This window comes from Xenopus laevis, chromosome 3S (assembly GCF_017654675.1).
Source record: "Xenopus laevis strain J_2021 chromosome 3S, Xenopus_laevis_v10.1, whole genome shotgun sequence".
In the NCBI taxonomy this organism is placed as follows: Eukaryota; Metazoa; Chordata; class Amphibia; order Anura; family Pipidae; genus Xenopus; species Xenopus laevis.
In genome coordinates this window covers 95,833,612-95,846,517 of record NC_054376.1, presented here as the reverse complement: position 1 = coordinate 95,846,517, position 12,906 = coordinate 95,833,612, and the positions used below count along the sequence as shown (strand labels likewise).

Sequence of the window (12,906 nt, the reverse complement as noted above, 5' to 3'; positions counted from 1 at the left end):
AGGAAACTCACAGGTCCACATCGCGGCCACTCATTCGTTGTGTCCAATCCTAATAGTGTGCTGGCTCCCTCTTACTGGTCTCCAATCCAGTGGACATCATATGTAGGGGGTTAGGTGGGTGAGAAAGCCAATCCACACACTTTGGATAAAAATCACTGTCCAGCTTTATTGAAGAAATTAAAACAACAGACAGGCATCTTTAGCAGTTGTACTCCTACCCTATGACATGTAGAATCACCTGACGCGTTTCATGCCCCCTTCTGGCACTTCATCAGAGGCCTTGAAATAGAACAACCATAGTAAAGACCAGTTAAAACCCAGGGGTTTTTACCACCCATGCCATTAACTTGAATGGCAGCTGTCTGGATCTTGTTTTATTGTTTTTAAGAAAATCACTTTTTAAAAATAAGTTTTATTTGCTTAAAATTGATTGTATAATTCTGTGTTTTTAGATAATGGGTTTCATGATAAAGGAACCCATATCTGTAGATTAGATTATAGTCATTATACTAAAGGTGGCCATACACAGGCAGATTTAAACTGCTGATTTGGGTCCTTTAGCATCTTATCTGTCAGTGTATTGGGCCCTCCAACAGGCCACCCCGATCGATATCTGGCCAGAAAATCAGCCAGATCTCGATCGGGCAGGCTTAATTTTTTTGCAGTCCTTGCTCTGATTTCTTGTATCCCCTAGGGCCAAACGATTGCATTACCATATCAACCACCCAACGTGGGCCTGTCAAGGATAATATTTGGCGACTTCTCCAAATGAGTGAATCTTACTGTTTATGGCCACGTAAGAAATGATATTCTTTACAGGGGGAGACTAGACAGGGTAGGTTAATATTGACAATGCAACCAATCTTTTATAATCTCCAACTTTTTTATTTCAATTTTACAGGAAACTCAGTTCTGTATCACATTCATTGAGCTGTAATTGGTTTAGCTTTCTATAATGAAGGAGATTTTATACACTAAAAGCTATAAATAATTTGCTAAAAAATATACATACAGTAGATGTTGAAAGCAGGATCTAAACTTGCTACTTTGTGGATATAATCATATTTATGTTTATGCAACTGGACTGTGTTTTTTGATCACTTTTACTCATTCATCTGAGGAACTTTTTTCCAGTAAGATATTCCCCTTAAAACTATACCCCCCAAAATGAATACTTAAGCAACAGATAGTTATATCATATTAAGCGGCATATTAAAGAATCTTACCATAGGAGAAAGTTGAAAACGTGATGGCAGCCTGAATTCCTCTGTGCGCTGAACCAGTGACCCAAAGCAGATTTTTTTCAGCTTAAAATTATGTTTCTATTCCTTTAAACAGCTTTGAGGGTAATGGCGTGAGCATATATTTAAGTTGCAGATGCTGAAAAAAAGCTTAGGTGCCTTAGTTCACTGGTGCTAAACTGACTGACTGACAGGTTTAGCGCACAGAGGAATTCAAGCTTCTGTCACCTTTTGTCTTTCTCCTATGGGGCACTTTGTAAGTCAAATTCAAGCTGAAGATCTGGAAAATTCCAAGGGGAAGTAATCCTTACCTATCATTATAGTTGTTTTGGGGGGAATTAAGTATTAAAATGTTGGTGTTATTGTTCCTTTAAAGGTAGTCAGACATCCAATCACAATGGTTCCAACTCACAGAGGTGAAAAGTGTCTTTCAGCTACAATGGTACCATGATTCTCAATTTGGTATGTTTGTTCCAGTTTGTAGACAATGGTCTACTATTGTGATTGGATGTCTAAGACTGTACAAACCTTCAATGTTACATGCTGGAATTCCCTGTCACACACTGAACTGAAGAAGCCACTTGGATGAATGGTGAAATGTTCTAATGTAAACACAGAAAGTCTGTACATCATGACCTCTATGAATAAAAATTTGCATCTTTTAAAGATCTACTCTTAACTAAAATGTAACAACAGCGCATCATTATAAAAACCACAAATCCAATGTGAAACATAATGGATTCATCTTCATGTGATGTAAATATTAATATTAGAAAATAAATGTGCACGCACTCCTGCAGCCATGGCAATTGAGGTTAGAATTCGTAACTTTATTCCATCTTTTAAAAAGTAGGCATCCTAACGCGTTTCTTATCAAAAGATATGTAATCAAGTGCCTATGATTACGTATCTTTTGATACGAAACACGTTAGGACGCATACTTTTTAACAAGATGGAATAAAGTTACGAATTTTAACCTCAATTGCCATGGCTGCAGGAGTGCGTGCACATTTATTTTCGAAGATTTGTTTTGCCTAAGCTACGTGTTCGGGGCACGGCACCCAGGCCACCTGACAGATTTGGTGAGTGACAAGCTCTGCAGATTTTTTACCACATTTGAAATAGAAGTGTTCATCATTTAAGTGAAGGGCCTGGGGTTTGGACACCCAGGTCACCCCTTTCCACTCGGTGAGAATTACCCAGTGGCTTGCCTTTTTCTATTGATGTGTTTAGGTATCTAACAGCACTCAAGCAAGTTTAGAATGGAGGTAGTTAATTAGTTAGTCCATATAGAGATTGGAGCCAGCCATCCATTTAGTGTGTCTAAATATTAATATTATCTGCGGGGCTGGGGAAGGAAGATGAATGGAGCAAAGAACAGAAAGTACACCAAAGCTTGCTGCCCATTATAAGAATGCTACGACTAGAATGCAAAACCTTTATGTTGCTGATTTAGAGCTTAAAATGCAACCAATGTAAAAAGTGATGGGATACAGAGCTTGGTCAAGAGGTACTGGCACCCAAAGCAAGGACACACTTACATCTGCCGGACCTGTTTCCCCACCCTTACTAGCCCACTTGTTTCCCACCATAACCAAATCCCTGTTCTGCATTTTGCAAATATTTAAAATGCAAAACTGCAATATACATGCAATAGACTAGCACTACTTGACCTTAATTTCCATATGTAACTACTTAATTGTCATGTTGCTACTTTTGCTGCTTACCACTATTTATTTCCACACATTTTAATAAAATGACATGTCTTTATTTATGGCAATATTTAAGGTGCTAAACTCTTTGCAATGATGCACGATGTACAAAAGCAGTCACTATTAAATGTGGGACTTTTTAAAGGAGGTAAAATATATTGTTACATGGTATTTTACAGTGATGTTGACAGTTACAGTCACAGTGTTAGGCAAGTTGTCACTACAGATCATTGCCATTGGCTGTTTTAAAATGAGGAGTTGATTGGCAGATGATAGTTGTATATGCTGCAGTGCCAATTCATCTACTAACTTTTTGGATGTCGGGTGTATCAACTAAAATTGTTGTGATTATCATTTACTGATTTCCCAACTTGCAAAAATGGGGAAGAGATTGTAACCCATCCTTGATTTGCCTATAAACCTGTTGTGACTGATCGTGAACACTAACTAACAATAATTCTGAGTTGCACAAGAGAACTGAAGCAGGATAATGGCATCTTGACAATATCACCATCAGACAGATTGTCCAACCTTCTTAGAAGACTAGGCTGTCTGGTTCTAGCAAAAGATGGCTGCTGCTCATCTTTCTGTATTTGCTCTCCTTTATCCAGAAGATAAATGAGGCAAAAAGCAGACAGATCTTAAAAACTGAGGCACCTGCCAGAAAATATGTCTATACTTATGCTGGGATAGAGTAAAATAAGTGGCATTTGTCTGGTTGATGATGTAATTTATTCCACACTGAAAGCCTTTTTCCATTTAGCTTATAAGTAATTAAACTGAGATTTGAGAATGTTTATGCTAGTGGTTTCTTGCATCTCCTGCAAAATTTCAATAGATATCACGCAAAATAATATAGAACAGGTCATCTCCATTGATTTCTACAGAATCAGAGCTAGAAAGAAACATTTTAAGTAAAAATATGTTCTCTTTGAAAAAATTCTGTCAGAAATCTCAAGGTTCACTTAACAAAATATAATATATAAAAAATCATTAATACATTTAAAAATGTATTATCACAAAATTTCTTGTTCAGGTGATATTGCAATTACAAAATAGCCCTTCTGTGTGCAATATGTACAGTTACAGTATGGAATCTCTGGGCATCAATATAAAAACAACAGATAAATTGAAATGTCTCAAACCACAAATAATAGCATTGAAGTATATCTGCACTATTAGAAAACGAGCCTTAATGTTGGTTAGGAGTAGTAGTGTTGCTTTTCAGATGTTCAGACAAATGTTTATTTCTAATAACTGTTTTTGTTTAAGACAAGCTGATGTAAAACATCAATTACAACCTTTAATGTAGTATTTGGTACACAATTGTTTAAAAAAAAAACATTACTGTTCCTAGATCTGCAGGGCCAACTTGTTTTCGCTCAAAATTTTCTCTTGCAAAATGAAATATTTGCTGCTACTTCAAACTTATTTCTTAGCTAAATGTCTCCCTCTATTGACTCTTTCTTTTTCTGACATTATATTGTCTTTATATGAACAGAAAGCATAGAAAAATATTACAACCAGTAAAAAGGTTTCAATGGTAATATGTATTTATTTATGTGCTGGACTTTAACTGCACTTAGACCAGTCCAGCATTGCTCTGGTATCAGCTTGATAAAGAGCAAGAAAAAAAATTAGAATTCACAGTGCAAAAGAAAGGCAAATTTGGAAACTATATACAGATATAGATAGCTATATTAAATGGAGTTATGCATATGATAAATAAATATACGGTGTGCTAATCTGGCACTGCCTTCTCAGTGAGCTACTCAGAATGCTAGTGACACTCATGTCAGCTGTTACAAAAGTAACAATTCTTTTTCTTGGAATGTCTTATTGAGCATGTAGTCCAAACCCCTTCGAAACAACTAGCTTAGTTCTAGTTAGAGAGAGATTTTAGATCTTATGTTCGGATGCTCTAAAGCAGTGATCCCCAGCGAGTGGCTTGTGAGCAACATGTTGCTTACCAACTCCTTGGATTTTGTTCTCAATGGGCTCTAAGCAGGTGCTTAAGTTTGAATTCCAGGCTTAGAGGCATCTTTTGTTTACATAAATATCAGGTGTACTGGGAAACAGAGCCTCCTGTAGACTGCCAGTCCACATAGGGGCTACCAAATAGCCAATCATGCCATTAACTGTTACCCCCAGGAACATTCTGCAAGCTTGTGTTGATCCCCAAATCTTCTTACATTTAAATGTGGCTCTCTGGTGAAAAAGGTTAGAGACCCCTGCTTTAGAGTATGTTAGTACCCCAGATTTAAAACCCACCATTTAATGAAAGCAAGTGTTCAGACAGAAGGTGATGGCGATCCCAGTTAGTCTGCCAATAAATCAGTTGGGAAGATAGGAGACTTACCTGCCTTCTCTAAGGAGTAAGCCATACGTTATTCTACTATTTCTATCATTTTATAAATAAACTTGACACTGCTTAGTACTTGTAAAAATGAGTAATGTGAGGCAGAGCTGGACCAATATGTTTTGACACCCAAGGCAAGGATGCTTGTACATCTGTCTGACCTGCTCCTCACTGGTTCCACTAAAAAGGAAATCTTGAGGTTACAGCATACAATGACATTCTTGCCAATTCCCTGCATTCTTATTGTGTAGCAACAGTTTGGTGAATGCTCTTTTCTGTTCCAGTACATTGTTGCCCCTATGCACTAGTTTTGCCTTAAAAGATCCAACCATCTATCAGATCACTTTCACTATTTGTATGTTACGTGATATTAATATAAATATTGTGCTTTTTTATGGGGCAATGCAAATGCTTTACATTATGCACATTTTATGAGTATATATGAGTGTATACAAGGATCAGTGTATGTATGGGTGCTGGGTTGAACTTGATAGTCTTTTTTCAACCCGATTTAACTATGTAACATTATATTAGATATAATCTATATTTTATTTTAGAATTTCACATTGCTATCATGTAAATACAATATATATTCTTTAATACAGAGATGTGAACTTTAGAAGAGAAATTATAAACTGAGCAGAGTTCATTGTGCTCACTGAAAATCTATTTGCTGTTTATTGCCCCCAAAGGTTTGTTTAAATTGCAAATTATTATGAGCACTTTAGAATGAATTACAACAGATAAATGGGGAATGGGAGGATAAGCTTGGTAATAATCAAATGGGAGAAGAAAAGGTTGAGTTCACTTGAAGGAACTGTTGTTTTTTAACAAACATGAGACTAGTGATATATAAAATTTAAGACTGTCTAGACTTTCTTCAGTTATGAACATCAACATTGACAAAATAGCTGATTTAATGTAGTGGAAATTCACTTGACATTTTCTTACAGTAATTAGATAGACATAAATACTCTCTCTGCCAACTGGAGATAAAGGTGAAGCATCATATGTGGGCGAGAGTTGAGTTTAACTGCAACAATGTGTTTGTGGGAAATTATTATTTTATAATTACCATGCTGTGCAGTCATTAATATCTTAGAATTAAATTCCACAGATTAACACCTTTGTCTAAATTAGTGACTTCACATTTTCTTTTATGTTTCATAACAAATCTGACTGGTTAATAAGACAGCAACTAGAGATTTGAAAATCCCAAACACCATAACTGTAGAACTATAAGAGAATATAAAGGTACTGGAATATCTCTATAATGTGTGTCTCAAGTGCATGTAAAGTGGTATAATGGAAGTAAACCCTTTAACAACCAGTTGACAGACAGATTCCATCATGGTGTGTATAAATGTTCATTTATAATTGAGTAATTGAGTTGTTTGCCAGCAGCGTGCATAAAATCCTGCCATTCCAAGCAAATATATGGCAGGACTGAAAGGTGCCATCATCTTCATTTACCTACACACAAAAGCTAAAATTTACCACATTTGTCTAGGTATAGTTGTTGATGGTCAACTAGTTACATCAACCTTTTTTAAAAATGCTAATTGCTATATAGATTACCCTTGTGACCATCGATTGTCATGGCTGAATAATGTCCCCTACGTGAAGTTTTTATGAGGATGAAGAAATTGTACATTGTATAGGGATTATGACCAGCAGGCAGGAATAATTCAACAGAGGCTATTGTAGAAAGGTTACGAATTTGGGAAAGTACAGAAGGCATGAGAAAAGGCAGGTAATAAGGAGAGGCAAAAGTTTTTAGAGGTAAAAAAGAAAAAGCAGGGTATTTGTGAACAAGTACCTTTATTTCCTGAACAAAATGCACATATTATACAGGTATTAAAAATGATAAAGAAACATGGGGGTTGTTAAAGGAGGATACTGAATTGCCCCCCTTTATTAAAACAATTAAAAGATCATTTTTAGCAGGGCACAGAATTTGAAGGTAATATTTGTCTCTACAAGATTGAGACTGGAAAATCACAGAGAAAAGCTAGGAGGAAATTCTCTTTTTCATAGACCAAATGGAATGTTTAGGTGTGCTCATTGTGTAACTGTAAATATGTTTGAAAAACTAGTTGACAGAGGCTTAGATGTTCATAAAATAGAATCGTTTTTGAATTGCCATTTGAAACACATGATGGGGCAGATTTATCAATTAAAAAACGTCGAATTCGAATACCGAATTTAAAGTTTTTTCAGCAATTCGAATAAAAATCGTTCGATCGAAAGATTAAATCGTTCGAATCGAACGATTCAAACGATTTTAGCGATCGATCGAAGGATTTTTATTTGATGTGTACAGACTTAGAAAAATGTTGTACAAGGTCCCCATAGGCTAACATAGCACTTCAGCAGATTTAATTTGGCAAAGTATTGAAGTCAAAGTTTTTTTAAAAAGACAGTACTTCAATTATCGAATGGTCGAATATTCGAACGATTTTTACTTTGAATCGAAGTCAAAGTAAATTCGAAGTCGTGGTATCCTATTCGATGGTCAAAGTATCCAAAAAATGGTATACAGTACAATTTATGGTAGAATGTACATTTAAGCTGAGCTATATTGGGAAATCTAATAGGGCTCTAACATTTAGGCTGGGTGAACATAGGAGGGCAATTAAAAGGGCTTGTGCAGATTGAGTTAAAAAAATCCACTATATGTATATGCACTTTGCTGAAGCACACAAAAACGATTTTAGTGGAAGTAGAGTGGTGATTCTGGCTGGTATTGATTTGAGCCGCAAGGAAAGGGGTCGGGGGGGGAGTGTCACGATCGCTGCCCGGAGCAGGTCCAAGAGCTCCGGGCGGCCCGTCCCTCCTTGCCGGCGTCGCTTCCAAAATGGCGGCGCCCATGGCCGCCACGTGGGTAGCGGCGCCGGCGCGATGACGTCAGCGCGCCAACGTCGGCGCAAGGGCGTCAATGACGTCACAATGGCGCCAAATTCAAAATAAAAACGCCAACTAGACGCCAGAATGGCGCCCAAGTATAGGACTACTTTCCCTATAGTATCCTGGGTTTCCTGTGAAGCTTTATTGCTATATCTTGTTCCTGATTTATATTCTGACCCTTTGCCTGGACTTTGGACTTTGCTGATATCTGCCTGCCTGTGAACTTTTGCCTGGATCTCGACTACTCTTTTGATTAACCCTTTGGACACCGCGAACTTGCTCCCTCAAGAGGGCTTCCTCCTCGATCCTGACAACCTCCCTGGTGGGAGCATCCCGGCTCCCTGACAGGGAGATTTGATCAATATCCTTATAAAGGTAAACAGCAGTATATTTTTGAGTTCCATACAGTGAAGCCATATGGCTTGAATGGAAATATAAAGTTGGTGCCATTTTTAAAATAAATATGCTTTTAGTCCTATTTTTTTGTATTTTTGGGTTACTTTTCCTTTAACAAAATGGCAGTAATCTTTACAAAGAACAAATGGAGAGGAAGTAGGAGGTATTTAAGAATATGTGTAATAGTGAGTAGTTTGCATGATGAAGCTTCTATAAGTGAAACTCGTAGCAAACAACAGTTTGAAGACCATGTTTACAGCAATAATACAGGTGCATTGCTTCAAACGTGTTCAAAGTGCCAGTGAACCAAGCAGCCACTATTATTCAAAATACCAACGCAAACAGCAGCCACAGTTTGTGTAAAAGTGCCAATGCGGCTATGTAGCTTTGAGTCACAGTTCAACCTCTCATAATGTGCATGATATAATAGCGGCAACAGTTGATAGAGGTGAACAAATACAATTTACTCAATTTAGCACAGTTGCACAGGGGATTTAGCGTGTGCACTTTGAATATGAGAGAATTTTCCAAATGAATGTAACATGTGCTACCTGGATTCCTAGGGGCCCCCCCCCCCTTAAAGATAAGTATGGAAAGATCTCACCAAACCAGACTGCTCACACGCTTCACCCCTTATCTCTGCGTCCACTAAACTTTGTGTCTGGCTGTGTCTCCCAATGTTCCATGCTGTTCAAAATCCATTTAATAATTGTGGCCAGTGATTGCACTAGCACTGTGAACAACTTCAGCTGCTTATTAATTATCAGGAACAACTTGAGGGCTCCATTTCTTGCTGAGGAATTTTAATTTTAATGAATTTTATTAGATCCTTTTGAATTTTGAGTGGTCTTGTGAATTTCATTGTCCTTTTGGAAAAACTAAATACTAATGTGAAATAATTAGCATATGCATTTATATATAAACTGGGTAAGTAATAATCTTAAAAGCCTTGGTTGGTGGGGCCTAAGGTGCACCATGCTATTAAATATACCCCAAAGTGCATCTGATTCTGAATGTAAACATACAATGGTTTGTTTATTAAGATATAGCAAGATGGAAAGTGATAGGTTTTTTGCTCTCTATGCACTGTGCTATTCATGCTCTCTATGCATGTGGCACTGTCTGTTATTTTCAGGTGACACGTGACGTGAGCACAATGTGGACATCTGATGCTTGTCTTCCTGCTAGTATTATTTCTTCCTCTATTCTCTTGTCATAATCACTTTTCTCTGCTCCTTTGTTCTCTGCAATTCTAACTTTTATTTCTGTTTGTTTCTCTCTTGTCATTCTTTACTATTGTTCCTATGCTCTATTCTCATCCATTTATTCTGTCTTTTCCTTTGCCAATACAGAAAGGGGGCAAGCATAGAATGTCAAAATTTGAATGATCAGCATGATAACTTGATATTTAGTACAAAACTGGATTATTAGCACATACTTATATAGCAAAAGGAGGGTTTGAATATGTTCTTGAAACTTGGAATAAATGTGTGGCAGAATCAAAAGGGGCCATGTCAAAAGTATATTGCCCCGAAATATAAATAGAATACTTTTATAATAGGCAATTGTTTTCCAGTTTACTGCTTATTGTTTTTGAATTCACCATGTAGCAGGCAATTTCTTTGGAAGAGTACAGTGGTGCAGTGGTTAGCTTTATAATTACAGCCTAGCAGTTCTGGGTTAACAGGTTTAGTTGCAGCCAGGGCACTACTTGCAAGAAGTTTGTCTTTTCTTATGTTGTTTTTTTACAGGTACTCATTTTAACTCTCCACTTCAATTAAGAAAAATGTCCACAAAGTGAGTGAATCAGAAAGGAACCTCACATTGTAAGTTCCACTGGGGCAGAGACATGTGTGAATTATGCATAGTTACTGTAATGTAAAGCAGAATATGTTGGTGCTATATAAATAAAAGATGATAATAATAAAAATAGATTTGGGATCATTTCCAACAGAAAAGGGAAAACGATATCTTATGAATTGCAAAAAGCACTGCCAGGCTGTTGCTCCGTTTCTTAAAGACTACTGAAAAACATAATGAAAATTCGATGCAATGGCTGAAGAAATCTAACTGGAAATGAGCTTTTGACAAGAGAAACAGCAGGTTGTCTCCTTCTCATGTCAGTTCTTTCTGCTGGTAAAGATTGGTATTCAGAAAACTGTTGATCCTTTTAACTTTCCAAAAAAATATTACAGCAGGGAAGAATGAGCAGATGCTGATTCCAAGGATTTTATAACAACTCGGCAGTCACTCCGGCTGGTGTGCCCAACCTTTCAGTGGGGGAGAATACTGTGGAGAAAATAATTAGGTCAAATCTATTAAACGAGAGCAGAACTTTAAGAAATTTTAAGATGTGTCAGACTGTGCGCCTTTGCAGCTGCCAATATCTAGCTTATAACAAAGAAAGGAAACCATAGGAGCTTTAGTAATCTGCCAAAAAAAATTATGCAGGACAGGAGGATTTAAAAAAAATCAATAGGGAGTGTGTGTCTGTGTGTGTGTCTATCTAAGATTATATTCTCCCTGCTGTAATTTATAAGGCTTTTTGAAGTTACTGAGGAGCTTCATGACCATATAAAAGAAGATGGCTGTACTCTGAGTGTAACAGGTACAAAATGAAAAGACTTCTTTCTCTAGAAATGATTTGCTATATTTAACAGTAGTAAATTAATTAAATTGTCCACTCATCCCATGAATACCAGGCTCTTTCCAGCTTAGCTCATCCTCACAAAATGCTGCTATTGCATACAAAAAACTGCCAACATGGCAGCAAAACTTCTCTTCTTGTGCTACATATAACTTGTCTTCAGAGTAGGACTGGGGTATCCAGGGACCACCCGGGACCTGACTGAAGGGCAATTGTACAGAAATACACTGGCACTCAAGGCAATTGAAGTGCAGGGTTACCCCTTGCTATCTATTTTGTGCGAACGTGCAACATTTCGGGGCGAGCCCCTTTATCAAGCATGCCTCGAAACGTTGCACGTTCGCACAAAATAAATAGCAAGGGGTAACCCTGCACTTCAATTGCCTTGAGTGCCAGTGTATTTCTGTACAATTGTCCTTTGAGGGTTGCCGTACCCTCTTGCATTGTGCACTAGGCCACCTGGAGAAAGGAGGGAGTGTGCTCAGCTTTACCTTGTACCTGACTGAAGGGCCCACCACCCAGCCACTGCAACTTCCCACTCCAGCTGTGCCCCCCCCCAGCAAATGCTGCTCCCAATGTGCTGTGTTACTTACTTTGCTGTATTGCTGTTAAAAATTAAAGATAGCCTTGCATTTCCAGCAGAACACACGGTAGCTGTGGTAGCTGGGGGTGGCTGGCTTATGGGCATTTGGCAGGACCCAACAGGGTTGGGGTTCACTGGGATTTTTTTTAAGGTCAGTCCGACCCTGTTTGTCTTCAAGTACATCACACACAAAATTAACAAATTGCAGTAATGATAACAGAACAACACAGAAGAAGTATTAGATACAATTAAAAGAGAATTATCAGGGACATTTATAACCTCAATCCATAGGTGTATAATGTTAGTAGGGGTATATTATCATCTATAATCTACAAGTGTTAATTTGTCACTGAATATTAAAAAAAGGCATGGCTGTGTTGCTCAAAGCTTAAAATAAAATAATGTCTCCTCATTCTGCTACCAGATTCCCAGCTAGCACCCTGACTGTCAGGGACACAAATCCCAGCACCTTAACTGCCATGCACAAATGAAAGCAATTCCATTCCTCTCCTGCTTCTCTGCAAGTTTTACTGCCTGTATGCTATCCCTTCCATGCCAGTCCGAACATCTGGCTAGTTTGTTTATTCAGACAATTCTGTTACCAGTCCTCCATTTTCTTCTACTCTACAAGTTTTCTTATTCCCCCATTTCAACCATGCTCCCTTACCAGCTCTTTGATTTAAATGTCATACGGTAGTTTTATTGAACCTGTTGTAACAGCTCATTCATGTTATTGTCTGACAGTAATAGACAGTAGAATTGACCTGCTGTCACTGAATTTCGAAGAGGAGCATTACCTTATACAGCGATTCAGTGCTACTCTTGGTTCTCTAATAGCAGAGAGTATATTTTATTTGAAACACGGTTGATGTTTCAGTATACCATTATGTAAGCTACTTTTCTCGTGGTCAGTACAATCAACCACGATTTACCAGAATTATTTTGGAAAATCAGCTATAACTACAAAGGAGAACTTAATTTAATAATTAACCATTTCGAATAGATTTATCTTTTTTGAAAATTATATATGCTTGATATTTACTTGTGTGACCATTTATAAA

General features: G+C 37.5%; 1 pseudogene; it reads left to right on the top strand.

Annotated features, from left to right (window-relative positions):
* LOC108712383 overlaps window positions 1-12,906 on the top strand; it is a 613,424-nt pseudogene that overhangs the window by 575,713 nt on the left and 24,805 nt on the right.